The sequence below is a fragment of the Gobio gobio genome, assembly GCF_949357685.1.
Source record: "Gobio gobio genome assembly, chromosome: 13".
Classification (NCBI taxonomy): Eukaryota; Metazoa; Chordata; class Actinopteri; order Cypriniformes; family Gobionidae; genus Gobio; species Gobio gobio.
In genome coordinates this window covers 3,365,971-3,385,500 of record NC_137106.1, presented here as the reverse complement: position 1 = coordinate 3,385,500, position 19,530 = coordinate 3,365,971, and the positions used below count along the sequence as shown (strand labels likewise).

General features: G+C 36.6%; 1 long non-coding RNA gene across 1 annotated transcript; it reads right to left on the bottom strand.

The window, feature by feature from the left end:
* Window positions 1-1,685: 1,685 nt before the first annotated feature.
* Window positions 1,686-5,222, bottom strand: LOC307135912. Its single transcript, XR_013817726.1, has 5 exons — window positions 5,145-5,222; window positions 4,994-5,073; window positions 4,363-4,431; window positions 4,148-4,237; window positions 1,686-4,029 (listed from the first exon to the last, which is right to left on the bottom strand). It is a non-coding gene; the product is annotated as an uncharacterized lncRNA (long non-coding RNA).
* Window positions 5,223-19,530: the final 14,308 nt, after the last annotated feature.

Below are 19,530 nucleotides of genomic sequence, written 5' to 3'. Positions count from 1 at the left end.
AAGACTAAAAGGTCTACAGACTGGAATGACATTGATATGGCTTTAATTAAGGATGTCATTGGTGCAATTGTTAAACCGTTAACTTATATTTGTCTTTAAAAACAGGTGGATTTCCAAGCAAAATGAAAATTGCTAAAGTCATCCATTATATAAAGCTGGCTAGAGAAATCAATTTACTAATTACAGGCCATTGTCTTTACTCAGTTTTCTATTAGAAAAATTGTATGTACTGTAAATGTTTTGGTATCACTTGTTGAGTCCCACAGGGGGTCAATTTTGGGTCCCAAATTATTTATTATGTATATAAATAACATGTAGGGTGACAAACCTCTTACAATTTGTGATTTTTGCGGATAACTTGTAGCAGCTTTTGGAGGTGGTCACAGCAGAAATGAATAAGTTAAAAATGTGGTTTGACTTAAATAAATGATCAATACATTTTGATAAAACCAAACTTATGCTGTTTGGTAACCGTAAAACTGACACACTAGTAAAGGTAATGAATAATAATGTTGAAATAGAAAGAGTGTACGAAAATAAATGTCTGGGTATGATTCTTGACAAAATCTGCTGGAAACCGCCATATTAAATATGTTAGAGCAAAAGTAGCACAGAGTATTGGAGTAATGGGAAAAGCAAGGCATGTATTGAGTAAAAAAGCACTTTATATTTTGTATAGTTCACTTGTGTTACCGTATTTAAATTACTGTGTTGAAGTATGGGGCAACACCTACAAAACCACCTTACAAACATTAAGCACAATACAAAAAAAGAGCAACTAGGATAGTAAACAAAGCAGGTTATCATGAGCATACCAATTTACTGTATTTAAAAGTGCACACTCTAAAGTTGAATTTAGGACTGCACAAATAATATATAAAGCAAAAAATAAACAGCTGCCAGGAAATATACAACAACTGTTCACAGATAGAGAGGGGGGTTATAACTTGAGAGGGGATTTAAATTTGTGTCAACAGAAGGCTCGGACAAAGCTCAAAAGTATGTGTAAGAGATGGCCCAGTGGTCATAGGAAATATTTTTAACAGGTTCGGTGGATCCCAAAGAAGGTGGTTTTATTAATATGAAAAAAAAAAAAAATATATATATATATATATATATATATTTACATGGTCACATACTGAAATACAAAAAAACTGAACAAAACAAAACTGCAACAATGTGCAAAGAAAGGCTATACCAAGTAATTTGGCCCAATCTACAACAGGTCTTTCCTTTGGCCATTAACAGACTAAGACTGGCCTTAAGCTCTACAGCTTCCCATTTATAAGGCTAGCTCCACCCTCGACCTGTACCAATTGAACAAGCCGGGGCAAACTATAGAATGCCATATACACAAAAGTATAAAAATAATAAAACACTAAACATATACACAAATAACAATCAGTATAAACCCATGGGTACTTAAACATACTAGATAAAGAATATAAAAAGGAAAAGAAAAGAAAATAAACATTTAGCTGTTATTCCCCGCTCCCCCCAGACAAAACTACACATGGTTCAGTCCAAATTAGCATGCTAATGCTACAAAAACCAGTTTGATCCAGCTGGACTGTTTGATGGTACAGCCTGGAAATGGAACAGACAAACAACAGGTTTGGGGAATTCTCACAAGAAATAAAGGTAATTCTGACTGAAATTAAACTGGGTTGTGAGTTTTTTTTTTTAAATAATTATTGAACTGAACAAAATGTTGGAGCAAACAGACAAAAACAAAAACCAGTATCACACTCATTTGAAATAGGTAAAACAATTACACAACACCTTCTGATTTATAAGATGATAAATGCCGGCATAATCAGGTAGTGATGTGTGCATGTGTGTCAAGTCCATGTAATTCCTTATGTCACCAAGCTTAGCTTGTGACATTGTATATTTCGATTTGTGGGGTGATTTTGTGGAATGGTCTGAACAAATCGTTCAAACAAAGTGTAAATATGTTGCAATTTTAAAAAAGGTACAAAAGATTTATTTTTGATAAGTACAGATGTGGGAGTGATCATTCAAAACTGTTAATGCTGCTTGAGTTTTGTGTCTGTTGTCCTTCTTTATCTTATCGTGTTTCTGTATTATTTAAAACGGTATGTTTTTTTTATTTTGTTAGATTGTGATTTGGTTTTGGTGGAGTTGGTGGTCCAATGGCTTAAAACCATGGAACTGATATGCAGAAGGTTGCTGGTTTGATCCCAGCGGTCACCACCAGTGTGTCCTTGAGCAAGGCACTTTACTCCATGTTGCTTGGGGGATTTTCCCTGTAATAAGGCCACTATAAGTCGCTTTGGATAAAAGTGTCTGCCAAATGCATAAATGTTAATAAATGTAAAATGTAAATACTGGGGGTAAGTCCTGATAAACCTAGGGCTTCTACCTTTTCGAACAGGGTGATTATCATGCCGAATCGTTGTTTCGATTTTATTATATTTGTTGTGTATATTTTATGTGTTTCTTTTTTGTAATAGTTTGAAATAAAGTTTTCATTCATTCCTTTCATGAGTTCACACTTATAATTTATAGAGAGTAAATTTAAATGTGTATTTGGCGTGCAGTCCGGGGGGGAGGCTTTGAGCTCGGAATTTTGCCTGAACCCAGAGTATATATACTGTATATATATACCTCTTATTGTTGATTAGCTGAGTGCTCTCCACTTGTGTCAATTATCTGAACATGCTCCTGAACCTTGTTTATAAAACTTCATTGATTGACAGACAGACAGACTGACTTACCTCTGCATGTATAATCATCATCTGTATCTTTTTTACACTTCTCCTTCGGTTTCACAGAAGGGATCAGACAATCTTAAGAGAACATGACAACACATAATTCAACATAATTATTAAATCATACTGTGGCTGTATGAGTTAAAATCAGTAAAACTTCTGCATGGAACGGTTATTAAATCTTCTCATCAGAGACAATCAGGAAAGTAATACAAGAACAACAGAGGAATAAAACACAAAGGAGAGACTGTGTTGTGTAGCCTAATATAATTTACATGTCTTACCACAGATAAGAGATTAATGTTCAAAGTCAGTTCAATTATTGGTTGTTTGATTTCCTGAAGAGTGAAATATTGTGATGATTTTAAAACATTTTTAAAATAATGATCTGTTTGTTTGAGCGGCTCCTGTTTGTCTGACAAATGGCAGATGGGAGAAGTGTTGGGACAACTGCTTTAATAACAGTATGTATGTGTATTTTTGACATACGAGATCTGCACAGACCGAACTGACATGTCATAATGGCATACAGTACGCCATGTTCACGGACATGTTAACCTTCGGCTTGCTTCTTCTCTTTAGTACTTATTGCCAGGAAAATATAACACAGGAAAAATTATATAAATGAAATAATACAGATTAGATATAGATATCAGCACAGACTCATTCCCATAATGGCCAGTTACACCTGTTCTGTTAAATGACCACAGTCCTGCCCTAATTGAAGAGATAAACGGACATTAAAAAGCACTGTAATAGTGGACAACATCTTACCTGAGCATGAGTTTCCATTTGATTTGCAGGCAGAGGTGCAGATGGGGTGGTGTAAAAATTGCTTTCCTGTATCTGACAGATCACAGTATTGTCTAATAATCCAGCGGAAGGGAAGATAATATTACAAAACTCCCCAAATATTACTAGTCTAAAATAGCCTGTGTTTTTAACATGATCTGCTCTTCCAAACTCAAACACATGACAGGGCTTAGAAGAATTAACATACATACTCCATTCAAACAGTTTGTCTTAGGTGTGGTAGGATCTGTTGTTGCTTTGCATTGATTGACCAACAGTGGTAAAATCATCATCACTGACAGCAGTGAACAATCATAAACACTAGAATTTTCATTCCATTTAGGACAAAACACACCTTGTTTGACTGATAGCGCACATTGCGATCCATTTGGCAAAAACAGCAGCTCTATGTCTTCAGCCGTCTCATTCATTCTTACTTCATATTTCTCTCCATTATTTGTTATGTTGAAACTGTGTTTTTTGCCATTTGTTTCACAGCATCCTGGAAACCAGAGATAACATTTTCATAATTGTTGAAACAAAATACATTCTAAAGAGTTTAGATCTCAAGAACAGTTAAAATAAAATAAAATATAAAACAAATAAAATACATGTTTTACCTAGAGAAGATGTGTTTATTTTGACATTCATTGTGCATTCTACATTCTTTATTTCTGTTTCACAAGCTGATGGACATATCAGTTTAAAATCTGGAATTAAAAAAATATCAATATAATAAGTTTGGAACTTGATCTGTCAGTCATTACAAGAACACTTATCTAATAAATGTACAGTATTCCTACAGTCACGTTAGCTGTGTATATTTCACATCTACCTTTTTTACTCGAGTCCCCGAAACATGCATCTGTCAAATTGTTGCCAACTAGTATTATTTTTGAGCAGCCTGCACAAACAAAGACAACATTAAAAGCTATCATGTAATTATTATAACGTTCAGGTTAGGCAATGAAGATGAGCAATTCAAGCGTATTCTTTAATAAACAAATTAAAACCAGGAAACAAGCGAGGATAAATGCAGGATAAGCATAACAGAGTGCGTGATACACAAACAATGCCAGGGAAAGTAGTGAACGGACTGAGGACTGTAAATACACATGAAAATGAGAACTAATGAGAACTGAACTATGAACAATAATTCACTATGACAATGAATAAGAACATAGTTAGAAACCAAGGAAAGAGACTGGAAATTCAGGAAATCCATGAAACTAATCCATGAAATCCACTAGTCCATGAAAACTGAACTGAAACTCTATTTTAGATGTCAAAATTTAGATGCACACATTTACAGTCATAATGTTGTTTTTAACAGAATCATAGAATGTCATTATTTTTATTTATTTACTTTTTCAAAAATGTTATGTTTTTCATTGACCAAAAACATTAATTGGCATTATAGACTTTGATAAGTTGATAAATGTAATTTATCATTTAAAGCGACATACTTATCTGGCCTGAAGCGCAACAGACGATCATCAGCCACAGCAAATTCTGCTTTTGCCGAGACATAACTCCCAAAAACAGCCTGAAAGAGACACAAGAGTTGAATTTTGTTTTCTACAGATATTGGTAATAAATCTTAAAGCATTTTCTTACATTCTTGAGATGAAAGTCCACAGTCCAAGAGGAGAGAGAGTTTCATCCGTTCACATATGAAGTGTATGATTATGATCCACAGCTCAGAGCCGCTAGAGCAATGACATACGGTTCATTTGCATATATGAAAATCATGTTTATTTGAGCTTTTACTGAGAATTTCAGTGTTCATTTGCATTCAGGTCCAATTGATCAAGTCACATTTGTTCACAGAGAACCATGCAAGTGTACAAATATATTTAATAATAGTAGAAACAAGATTCCAATGAAAGCATAAACTTTCTTGTTTTGTGGTTGTTTTGTGGTTTTCAAACTTATTTGTGGTTATTAGACAATATTTCAATTGTTTGGTCCCACTTTATATAAGGTGGCCTTAAGTACTATGTACTTGCATCAAAAAATAAGTACAATGTACGTATTGTGTTCATTTAGTATTGAAAAACAATTTTGTTGATATTGAGGTGGGAAATGGGTAGAGTTAGGGACAGGTGTGGTTGTATGGGTAAGTATAAGGGTAGAGTTATGGACAGGTGTGGTTGTATGGGTAAGTTTAAGGGTAACGTTAGGGACAGGTGTAGTGGTGTGTGTAAGTTTAAGGGTAAAGTTAGGGACAGGTGTGGTGGTATGGGTAAGTTTAAGGGTAAAGTTTGGGACAGGTGTAGTGGTGTGGGTAAGTTTAAGGATAAAATTAGGGACAGGTGTGGTGGTATGGGTAAGTATAAGGGTAGAGTTATGGACAGGTGTGGTTGTATGGGTAAGTTTAAGGGTAACGTTAGGGACAGGTGTAGTGGTGTGTGTAAGTTTAAGGGTAAAGTTAGGGACAGGTGTGGTGGTATGGGTAAGTTTAAGGGTAGAGTTATGGACAGGTGTGGTGGTATGGGTAAGTTTAAGGGTAGAGTTATGGACAGGTGTGGTGGTATGGGTAAGTTTAAGGGTAGAGTTATGGACAGGTGTGGTGGTATGGGTAAGTTTAAGGGTAGAGTTAGGGAGAGGTGGGGTGGTATGGGTAAGTTTAAGGGTAGAGTTATGGACAGGTGTGGTGGTATGGGTAAGTTTAAGGGTAGAGTTATGGACAGGTGTGGTGGTATGGGTAAGTTTAAGGGTAGAGTTAGGGAGAGGTGGGGTGGTATGGGTAAGTTTAAGGGTAGAGTTATGGACAGGTGTGGTGGTATGGGTAAGTTTAAGGGTAGAGTTAGGGAGAGGTGGGGTGGTATGGGTAAGTATAAGGGTAGAGTTAGGGAGAGGTGGGGTGGTATGGGTAAGTTTAAGGGTAGAGTTATGGACAGGTGTGGTGGTATGGGTAAGTATAAGGGTAGAGTTAGGGAGAGGTGGGGTGGTATGGGTAAGTTTCAGGGTAAAGTCTTCCTCTGCTTGTAAACAAATCGCTTCTGGGTCATGTGTCTGAACGCCGGATATGCGTCATATTCTCACGCATGCGTCGTGGAGGCACACACGGAAGACAAGAAGAGGTTGGATAAAGGTGTTATTTAGATTTTTTTTTTCGCACAAAAACTATTGTCGTCGCATCGTAAAATGATTGTAGAGTCACTGTAGTGAGATGGACTTTGTAACAACGTTTTAAGTGCCTTTTATGGGTCCTGGGAGTGTAAATGTACTGAATGCCAATGGAAGCCTATCTGAAGCCTTTCTCAGCCATCAGCTTTCAACAAAAATATCTTCATTTGTGTTCCGAATATGAACGGAGGTCTTACGGGTGTCAAACGACATGAGGGTGAGTAATTAATGACAGAATTTTCATTTTTGGGTGAACTAACCCTTTAAACTTACCACCACACCTGTCCCTAACTCTACCATTAAACTTATCCATACCACCACACCTGTCCCTAATTCTACCCTTAAATTTACCCATACATCCACACCTGTCCATAACTCTACCCTTAATGGATGTCTTACGGGTGTCGAACGACATGAGGGTGAGTAATTAATTACAGAATTTTAATTTTTGGGTGAACTAACCCTTTAAGGGAATTGTTTAAAATGTTAAGTACAAAGTAAAAAAAAAATTGTCTACACAATAAGTGCATTGTATCAAATGAGTTAGTACATAGTAGTTAAGGACACCTAATATAATGTGGGTCCGGTTATTTTGCTATAGTTAGATTCAAGTTTCAAGGTTAAATCAAGTTTTAATAGAAAAAACGATATCTGATTTGTTGTATATAAAGTTTCTTTCCTTTCATTAAATGGTACATGCTGTGATATTTTGTCACTTGATGAATGGTATTCACATATTAACATATTAGTCCATCATGATTAAGTCTTTTTTTTAGCTTCATTATAATCACATGAGAGGCTCTCAGAGATACAACACATTAAATAATGCAGGAGTCAGTCGCTGTTTCTGACACAGGGTTTGCGTGTCTTGCATTTTCAGTAAACAAATTTGTTCCATATCCGTGGGTGTGAAATTTGATGAGCTATCATATCATATGACCATGCCAATATCTGCATCCACAGGTCTGTGACTTCAGTTTCATCCTGAAGATGCAAATTTGTTTTCTAAAAGAGGTTCATTATAGTTTGTGTCGCTCTGATATCCATTTGCTCAAACATACAGGACAGCAGGATGATTATAACACCTAATAAATCAAACATCAGTAATATTCAGCATAATTCAATCCTCCCACGATAACAGATGGCTTCAGTAATGATCATCACAGATATTTGTCATTTATTTTGAGTGATTTCAGTAAAGTTGGCCCTTTTTAGAGTCATAATTGAATGTACATAAATAGGGTTGGGTACCGAAACAACCAGTGTGTAACCGGACCGAATCAGAACGCAGATTTCAGTGCCTCATTTCAGTGCCACTGAAATTCAAACGTGCTCAGCGCTTGTCACATATCACAACTATTCAGTGTTTTCAACCACATAATGTTTATTTTAGGTTTCAGACATTTAAATGCACACAAGTACTAGCAAAAAACACACACAGATGTCTATGGAAGCGGCAATAATAATCCTTTCAGTTATAATTTGACTAAGTGTCTTATTTATATCAGATACACATTATATAGTTAATTATATAGTTTACTCTATTCCTCTCCCAGTTCACCGGTCACTCACGTTCATGTATTTTGTGAGACATGGATGAATTTACGTGATGTAAATCTGACAGATCCAAGTCTCTGAGGCGCAAACTAACATGGCGGCGCCAGATCGTGCATTATAGATCAACTAATATGAGGGTTTAAAATGACAAAACACATTCACTTACACATATTTGAAAATCAGAATATCAGACATATATTAACATAGTTAACAAGTTAGTGAATATTTTGAATAAAAAAGAATAAATGGAATAAAACGATACATCTGTCATACAGCACTGTTTGTCATGTGAGAAGCATGACGTGTCGCCATGGAAACAATAAGGTGATGCATTATAAAATATTTAGCCAGAGAATATGGTCATATTTCTGCAATATAATGCTGAAACTTGAAGCTGGTTTGCTACTTTGTTGTTATTAGTCCTTTAACTGTTATTTAGTGTTAAATTAGGCCTATTGTGGTTGGGTTAGGTGGCTTAGGTTTTATTGTGAATTTGTTAAGTAAATTAGTTGTTTTGTATTTATTTATATTTAAATATTTAAGTACACTTTAAACTTTTAATAAATTGTTCAATTTAAAGATTTTTCCAATAAAAATCCATTCTTTAATGTCATCCACTGTCGTTTTGAGGCTCTTTTAATTATATTTTTTTCTTTATAAAGTATCGGTTCAGGCACCGTTTAGGCACGGTACCATTTTAAAAGTAGCGGTTTGACACTGGTATTTTTTTAAAAAAATGACCCAAACCATACCCAACCCTATACATGAGTCATTCAGAAGTGACATTTGTCTTTGTGAATTTTTGCGAAAATGCACAGTTTCCCCTGCACAAAGTGACTGTACAAATCAGTCTTAAAGTCAGAGAAATCTCTAAATAAGAAGTCTTATTTATGCTAATTATAAACATTTTCCACTGCATTAATTGTGATTGAGCGATGGTTGTGGTGGATTCTGAGCTTTCTGGATCATCAGAGAAATGTCCTTCTACGACTTTTGCACGTAGTAGTAATACAGGAAGAGGACAAACCCTGGAAAAAAATCAGAGAAAATTATTTCTACTAATTAAAATACATTTCAAATATCATTAAATCTGTTTGCATATTTTTTTTAGCAATAACAAAAAAATCTTTTGGTCAAATTAATTGTAATAACTACCATTATAACCCCTAATACATTTTTTTTTTAGAAATAACTATTAAAATAAATAAATAAATACAATTATGTAATGAACAGTTTTGAGTTACAAATCACTCATGAATTTAAATAATATTTTGTTAATGTAGGACCCATTAGATTGTTTCTAGGGGTGCACTGATACAATTTTTTCAAAACCGATCTGATATCCAAAATACTGTATTCTGTTATCTGGCATCTGGGGTGGCAGTGGCTCAGTGGTTCATGTAGGTTGTCTACAACCAGAAGGTTGGTGGTTCAATCCCCGATTCCACCTGACCAAGTGTCGAGGTGTCCATGAGCAAGACCCCTAACCCCAGCTGCTCCCGACGAGCTGGATGGTGCCTTGCATGGCTGACACCGCTGTCGGTGTATGAATGGGTGAATGTGATGCAATATGTAAAGCGCTTTGGATGGCCATGGGTCTGTTGAAAGCGCTATATAAATGCAGTCCATTTACCATTAAAAGATTAGTTCTCCTCAAAATAAAAATGTCCTTATAATTTACTCACCGCAATGCCATCCAAGATGTTCATGTCTTTCTTCCTTCAGAGGAAACAAATTAAGTTTTTTGAGGAAAACAGTTCAGGATTTTTCTCCACAAAATGGACTTCAATTGCAACCAATATGTTGAACGTCCACATCAATTCAGTTTCAAAGGGCTATGAAGTGCTTCAAATGGTACTGCGGAAAAATGGGTCTGATCTAGCCAAACGATCGGTCATTTTCGAAAAAAAAATAAAAAAAATAATATACTTTTTAACCACAATTGATCGTCTTGTGCTGGTCTGCAATGAGCCAGGCATTGTACGTTGAAAAGGTCACGCCGAACGTGGGCGGAAGTACCGCCCCATTGTTTACAAAGCAAACATTCAAAGACTAATACAAACGCTAGATAAGACCCTATTCCTCAGCTGGGATCGCGCAGTACAATTTAAAGCACTTCAAAGCCCTTTGAAACATATTGGTTGCAATTGAATTCCATTGTGTGGAGAACAATCCTGAAATGTACTGAAGAAAGAAAGACATGAACATCTTGGATGGGATAGGGGTGAGTAAATTATCAGGAAATTTTCATTTTGAGGTGAACTTAATCCTTTAATAAATAAAAACAAAAAAATCTAATTACACTTCAAATAGTTTTTCCCTGTTTTTTTACGTTCTCATCACACAGATGTATGTTCAAGTGTTCGTTTGCCCAATAAGTTACATGATGATTGACGGGAGAGTGGGTGGGATCTTGATACCGCAGCTCCATCTCATGATCAATACTGTGCAGACTTTTTTTTTTACAGTGGAAGGAAACGGAGATGCGCTATCCATCTTTTTACAGTCTGTGAGCAGCACACATAACTTATGTGCATCCCAGGTGCAGAATGATGTGCTTAAAGCAATATGAATCAAAGTGTACAGCAATATGCATTGAAAAGTTCAGGGCACAAAGAGAAGAGATGTTGGGCCTCATTCATGAAACAAGAGCAGAACAAATTTGTGTGTAAATCGTTCGTAAAGCCGCTCTGACGTAAATGTTCGGATTCACGAAAATGTTTGAATTTTCAAAATGTTAGTTGATAAGAAAGAAATGTACACCTGCTCCCTACCATGTGTAAATGGTGGGTAAAACATTTGAACGTTCTGTGTTCAAATTTAGGCAAATTGACGACATAGCATTTTGATTTTTTTTTTTTTTACTGTTCAACGTTGAGTAATAGGCAGCGCTCTTCACTGTCACTTTTTACCCGGCCATCCAATCACAGTGGAGGAGGGGCGGGACAAAAATTACACCGACCAATCATCCCACTTGTACACTGACTGAACAATAATAATGGAGAAGTTAATACTGCTTTTAACTGCAATTTTTTATATTCAGTAATATTCTTCAAAATGAGATACTAGTAACACATTACTGCCATGGATATTCTGTATCATATTCATAGCAATCCCAAGTATCTCGGCTGGAAATACGCTGCCCTTGCAAAGCGCTCTCAAGCGCCACCAGCTGGCCGTTTCCAGAAGAGCACCAGGCGTTTTTTAGCTGGTTGAAAATGCTTTGGTGGACACATGATAATTTAATATTTATTGCTAGGCATATGGCCAATTAGTCTCTTTAACATTTATGCAAAATACTGGAGCCAAACCTGAGAAAGAAGTCCAGAAGATTCCACAGCGCACACGTCATTTGCAGTTGTAACTCATGGGCGGGGATTATACTAATTATGAATGAGCGTGTGCGCGTGTCCTATTTACGAATGTTTGGAATTCATTAATATACGCACGTTTAACTACTGAATCCGTGGTATACGAAGCGTTTGTGAATCTGGAGGAGAGTTTTCGTAAAAGTCAATTTTACGCGCAAATTACTCAGAATTTGCTCATATATTTACGAACGTTTCATGAATGAGGCCCATTGTGCACACAACTCCTAGTGTATCACTGTATATCTATTGAGAAGTTTATTCAGCCTTCACAGTTTTAAATTCCAGTCACTGTGAATGTGATGCCAGTTCATGGTCATCTCTACTTCAGCGTTGTGATCTAACAGACATGCAGTGTAGAGAATATCACCTCATTTTGAAACAGCAATAAACTCTTTTTTTATGCAAATCCACAGACCTCTGTCTTCAGATCAAGTATAATAATGGGAACATTGAATCATCTTGGAGAGTTTTACCATGCTGACTACGTAACCAAACGTGACACACTGTTTGAATGCTGAATGGAGAATGACTGACAGCCAGAAATATTTAATGTAACGACATCAAAATATTCATCTGTCCCTCACATTAAGCTACTGAATGAATTCAGAAAAATTGGAATATAGTGGAAGAAAGCTTTTATGGTGCCTTTTTGTGGAGCTTAACAGTAACGTGAGTATGCAACGCAAGTCCTGTCTGACCGATACCTGAACAGACAAAAATCACAGTATCGAAGCCGATACTGATACTGAATATTGGATCGGTGCATCTCTAATTGTTTCTCACCCTGAAACGAGTTCAACACAGCGAAGATGTAATATGAGGGAATGAGCATCGCTCCATAACTGAAGAACGGCACAGCCCACGTCAGGCCGAAGAGCAGGAACACACTCAACACCATCATGAGCTGCTTTTTGTATGGACTGTTCTGGACAATCCTAATGACCATAAAGATGAAGATTCCAGTTATGAAGATAAAGACAAAGGCGTAGTAGCCAATGTTCACTATGTAGTGAATTAAAGGATTTGTAATCCAGCACCTATAATTATAAGAGAAGAAAAAAGGTTGACTTGTTGAGATTCAATAATTCATGCATTTGTGACATCTGAACAACTTACATTCGTGTGTTTTTTCCAGGCGTTGCATTTATAATCAGTGCTTCATATCCTCCTAAAGAAGCAACAGCTATGACTATTGGAGCTGGAAACGCTGAAAACACACAAAAATCAGCATTATTATCGTTCCCTTTCGAATTGTATCTTGCAATTATGCTCCTTTTTAGAAAGAAATGGTATCAGTTAGGAATTCCAGTCAGGATTTAGATCGTATCATAGTACTGAGACTGCTCTCATCAGAGTTACAAATGATTTACTCTTATCATCCGATCGTGGCTGTATCTCTCTATTAGTGTTACTCGATCTTAGCACTGCATTTTATACTATTGACCTCAACATTATTTTGAATAGACTCAAAAATTATGTTGGCATTAGTGGAATTGCATTGGCATGGTTTAAATCATACCTATCTGACTGTTATCAGTTTGTAGCAGTAAATGAAGAGATGTCACACCGATCACAAGTTCAGTATGGAGTAACGCAAGGCTCAGTGCTAGGACTGTTGCTCTCTATCCTGATTAAAAACTCAATAACAAAATAACTAGGGAATCACCAAAATGCAAGAATGATTCTGCATTAATTTAGTGCAAGTGGCGATCGATGGTGGATAATAATATATAATGTATAACGTAGGCTACTGACGGTAACAAGGTTGTGCTGTTGACGCTCGCACAGCCTCTTGAGGTGAAAATGAGCGCCGCTCACACAGAGAAACTCAGTTAACATACACGGTTAAAATTACAAATTGTGTTTTTATATTTATAATATATGATACAGTTAAGCAACATCACACAAACAAGAGAGTGCTGTTTTCCAGAATACCATCATGACTGAAAATGACACTGATTTCATACGCCAACTCCATAAACAATTTATTAACATCAAGTCACTTACATTTAAGATGCAAAATTGAGTGTTTTGTTCCATTTCAGCAGCAAAAATAGTTCCAAACAAGAACCATAATGCATGTCACAGCAATAGCGTGTTACTGAATGATTCAGCGTTTGAATGAATCGGTTGAATCAAAGATTCAATGACCTGTTCATAAACGACTGCTTCATTCTGAATGAATCATCCATTTGAATGAATCAACTCAATGACTTCCATTTAGACGGTCACCTGCCGCCACCTACTGGCAGTTTAGTTTCATCTTTCCAACATTTCTTATTTGTATATTCAAAAATATTAAAAATTATCTCATAACATTATTTAATGCAGTTGTAACTTCTCAGTGTAAATTATTTAATTTAATTGGCAACAGCCCTATAGTGTCTTATTCTAATTTAATTTATTGATCAAATTTAGGAATATAAAAGGAATGCTGAAGCATATCCTATATTTAATGTCATTAAAAAAATGCCCTTTATAAAAATATGCAGATTTAAATATGTCAAAGCTGATTGAAAATTGATCAGAATATTGCTTCAGAATAAATTCTATTTACAAAAATAAATAAAAAAATCCTGACAAGCACATTTTTTACTCGGACAAGTGATTGACAGATTTGTGAACATGTGAACAGGCTTAATGTCGAGCCCTGATTAGACAAAAAAGCTCCACAAGTAGTAACCTAGAATACTGTCTAACACTTGATGGCTGTTCTGTCAAGTCCTCGTCGTCAGTGAGGAACCTGGGTGTGCTCTTTGATACCAATCTTTTATTTGAAAGCCATGTTTCTAGCATCTGTAAAACTGCATTCTACCATCTTAAAAATATATCTCAATTACGGCACATGCTCTCAATGCAAAATGCTGAACAGTTAGTTCATGCGTTCATGACCTCAAGGTTAGATTATTGTAATGCTCTACTGGGTGGTTGCCCTGCTCGCTTAATAAACAAACTCCAGCTGGTCCAAAACGCAGCAGCTCCAGTTCTTACTAGAACCAGGAAGTGTGACCATATTAGCCCAGTTCTGTCAACACTGCACTGGCTCCCCATTAAACACTGCATACATTTTAAAATCTTGCTTATTACTTACAAAGCACTAAATGGTTTAGCTCCCCAGTACTTGAGCGAGTTCTTAACACATTATACTGCATGACGTCTATTGCGGTCTCAAAATTCTGGCTAGTTGATAATACCGAGAATATCCAAATCAACTGCAGGCGGTCGATCCTTTTTCTATTTAGAACCTAAACTCTGGAACAGTCTTCCTAGTAGAGTTGTTCCGATTCCGATACTAGTCTCGGAAATATCACCGATACCACAAAAAATTCTGGCAAAAAGCTTTGCCTAACCACTGCACGGTTCTTCTTCGGTGCTCAGAATGCATTGCAAACACAGGAAGTTGTGCTGTGCCACAAAGACCTACTGTTTAGAGCAGCGAAGAAGAAGAAATGAAAACGTGTTAGCAGTAGGCTATGTCCGCTTTTTACTTTAGCAGTATTTCGTCTCTGTGTGGATGACGGGCGCCCGCGAGTGCACACACACACGCGTGACACTCGCTCGCTGTTTTTGTAATCTCTGCCGTGTGTCACTATCAAGCGGCAAACTCCCCCAGTTTCTCTACGTCCATATTCACACATGGTCACTATATGAGGACACAAACGCATAAACTGTCACTTCATGAAAATTTACCGTTTCATTTGGGAAAACTGTCATATAAGGAACACAGACACTGAAATATCTTCACGGCTACTCGTCAAAATAAAAGTTTGGTTTAAAACATTTTAAATTGACAGAATATATTAGGTTACTGTTGTACAGTAGATTTAGCTACGTCTCTATGTAATAATAGGTCTCTACTAATAATAATAATAATAATGCCTAGATGGTTGCTTATTTTTCACTTGTTTTGTTGTAAAGAGATTATTTTCTGATTAATATATTATATTTTTATATTCCTACATTTATTGGTTGCACTGTTTTTTATACAGTGATATTGTACAACTAAAATACCCGTTTCAGTTTGCAGTGCTAGATTTGTGGCTGCATTTGAAGTTCTTTTTCGCTTAAGAAAAAATAATAATATTACTGTCAAATGCATGTCAGATAATAAAAATACTGTAACGAATACAGTAGTTCACTGTATGTATTTGTTTATGTTTTATTAAGGGATAAGTCTGAAGCACACCATAAAATAATTCTAGCAATTCATACAGGGCTAGTAGTATATACAGCTGTATATACAGATACACACCCAGGTATCGGATCAGTACTCTGTATCGGCCGATACCCTGAGCCCAGGTATCGGAATCGGTATCGGGAAGGGAAAAAGGGTATCGGAACATCTCTACTTCCTAGCATTGTTCGGGAAGCAGACACACTCTGTCAGTTTAAATCTAGACTAAAAACACATCTCTTTACTATGGCATACACATAAAACCCTTTTTCAATTAAATGAATGTTAGGCTGCATTAACTAGGTCAGGCGGAACCGGGAACACTTCCCATAACACCTGATGAACTCGTTACATCATCAGAAGAATGGCATCTACGCTAATGTTAGTCTCTCTGTTTATCCCGAGGTTTACTGCAGTCAGTCGGATCCGGGCCGTATCCAGATCAGATGGTGGACCTGCGCCCAGACATGACCAACGCATCCCTGAAGTCTTTGCAGAGACCGTGTCAATTAGACTCCCCCTAAAATTGCCTCATTGACACGGCATCCTCAATAAACCCACCCCCAGCGTGACGACTCCGATCTTTCGAATATTCCAATTTAATAATTGTTTAATCGACACAGCATCCTCAATAAACCCGTCTCCGGCATGTTGCCTCTGATCTTTCGAATATTCCTATTTAATAATTGTTTAATCAACATGTCATCCTCAATAAACCTGTCTCTGACGTGATGACTCCGATCTTTCGAATATTCCTATTTTATAATTGTTTAATCAACATGTCATCCTCGGCGTGATGACATTGTCACTGTATGATAATTGAAATGAGCTGATGACATCCCCGTTTTCCTCAGAACGGCTGTACAGCCGAATCTGCTATGAAACAATCTGCATTGTGTACAATCTTGAAGTACCGTCTAGCTTCCGAAAAAGGTCTATTGGTCTATTGATAGACCAATCACAACAGTCTGGGCTTGACTCGCGGAAAGGATGGAATTAGAGAGACTGATTCATCCGTTGAATCGTTTGAGAATCATTGAAAAATGTTTTTTTTTACCTTTGATGCATGTAAACCTGTTGTAGGAGACTTCAAAACTATTTAGGAAACTTTAAAATAGCATAATAGGGGCTCTTTATGGCTATAGTATAACAGGTAGTTTCTCTATATGACTCACTCCAGCCGAACACGGTGATCTTCCTCATGTAGTTTGTGATGATGACGTTCTGTCTGATGAGCCATAAGTACATATGAAGAGCTTGAATGAAGAACCAGGTGAATGTAGCCAGCATGGAGTAATGCATGAGCAGCGCTATGAAGACGCACGCAGCCTTGTCTTCTGTGTTGGCCACGCTCTCGTTTGACAAAAAGGATAAATTCAGGAGAAACAAAGCCACAAACATGTTCATCAAGATCTTCGTGTTCTGGTTTAATTTGGCTTTCCTGTTCAAATATGAAAACAACTTGTATTTGAAACATGCATTTATGCACTTAGCAGACGCTTTTATCCAAAAGAGGAACAAAAGCAACTGGTCAAACAACCAAACAGTAGCTATATGTTATATTTTAAGAGACTCTACCGTAGGAAATGCATGAACAGAGCGACGGTGTGAAAAAACATGGAGATGCCGCAGCCGATATAAGAGATGAAGCTCAATGATTTCTCATACGCCGCTGTTCTGATTGATTTTACATCTGGATGAAACTGAGAGATCATAGAAAACACAACAGAAACAACCATTTTAAAACCGTTAGTCTTTACATTTTAAATGCATACTGTATATCTGTTACGTTTCTTTAGTCATCTTATACAAGTTCATTAGCATATAGACGTGGACTAAAAGAGTGATATTGATGTCATGGGGTCTTTAAATGAAACTCTGAGAAGCTTCTCACCAACAGCACTGCAAAGAACGTCAGATGTGAACACGAGCACTTTATGGTGTTATTGTCAATTATTTCTGTCTCACAGCCGGAAGTCGTCCATTCAAGATTTCCTTCAAAGAAAAGAGAGCAGCTATTTAAATATATGAAATAAATTGGGTTTGTTTGGGTTTAGGGTTGGGAATCCTTTGGAAAAAAGAAATTTTCCGGTTCGATTCTGCCTAATGATTCCATTTCTGATTCCATTTACTGTTTTTTTTTTTGTTTTTTGTTTTTTTGTTTTTTTTATCAAAAAGGTTTAGGAAAAATAATGCACAATAATCAATTCTTTTTGTTTTTATTATTTACTGTCCAACAAAGCCATAACATCAATAAATTCAACACAGCATTTTATAATTATTTTTGCAAAGCTAATATATTTTTCTGAAGAAAAGTCCACACCTAACCTTTCTAACCTTTGCTTGAATTTCTACCTGGTGACGGAGCTGTGCAAGGCACATTTTTTTCCCATCCTACTTAAAATCAATCTGCAGATAACAAAGAAATTGTTCAAAACAAGTTTTAACTTTATTTTGTTTAAAAATATTTGCAGCTTGGTAGCCAATGCCTGGGGTCCAAAACTTTCAGCATGTGAATAAACCCGGCTATTCCACAGTATATATAGGCACCATATCTTTTGCAATATACAATATACATATCAAAGGTTTATGAATTGATATGCAGATAAAACTACATTTTATTAACAACAGTAATGTGCAAAAAAGTATAGGGAAAATGTAAATATTCTGCTCTTATTACATATAGGTGTCACATGTTTGGTCTGTGTTGGTTATGTTTTGCTCTATGTACTTTTGCATTTGTCACGTTCCTTTGTCCTAGTTTCCTGCCACTTGTCTGTTTCCCTGATTACTCTCGTTAGTCTAGTTTAGTTCAGCTGTGTCTAGTTAATTATCCCGTTTCTGTTTGCCATTTAAGTTCCTCTTGTTCACCCAGTCTTTGTCCGGTCTACGTTATGTTAGTGGTGTTTGGTGTTCGGTGTTCTGTTCAACGTTCATTTGAATAAAGCCTGTCTTGGTGGAAGTCCCAAATCGCCTTTTCTCTGCTGCACCATACATCCATAAAAATAGGTTACCAGTGTTCTTTTATAGTCTCACTGAACTGACCAACAGCTTCAGTGATTTAATAAAGGAACTATTTAAAAAAAATTAAAGGAATAATTCTATTTCTTCCACAATAGCCCTTTAAACTTTTAGTTTTACAAATCATCACATTAAAAATAACATTAAAATTGGATAATATTTAGAGCTTTGAAGTGCTGGAAAAAGTGTGAAGCACTTGAAAACCTTTAAGTGCTTGAATTTCAATCTCAAAGGTTGTACAAACCCTGTGATGAATAATGACAACATTAAATCCATGTGGTGTTACTACAGTAAATCATGCTGAATGTTGCTGATTTGTGACTGAAACCCCTGATCTTCGCTCATGTTGTCTCAATGTTTCTCCTGGTCTCCACGTCAGCTCTGTTTGATCTGATATCTGTGGTTTATAACAGAATTCTGCGCCGAATGCTTCCACTAGATCTCGCAGTAGCGATGTTATTATATTCTGTGGTGAATTCAAACTCTTTCTCACTGGATATCCCAGCGCTGTGTAGTAACAGTGTCACAAGATCGGCCCATGTGTGAGCTCCCGCTACACTGTCTATTATTGCTCCGAGCTGAGAAACGTCGGCGCAGCTCAAACGAGTAGCGCGGTTCCCTTCAGACTTAAAACACACTTTGCAGCGGGGTATTGTTTGTTCTGCGACTGATGCCGAAAAACCGAACCAATTACAATTATGGCAAATGTGCGGGTGGAGGGCTGAGCCTATTCGGAACTACAGGAGGC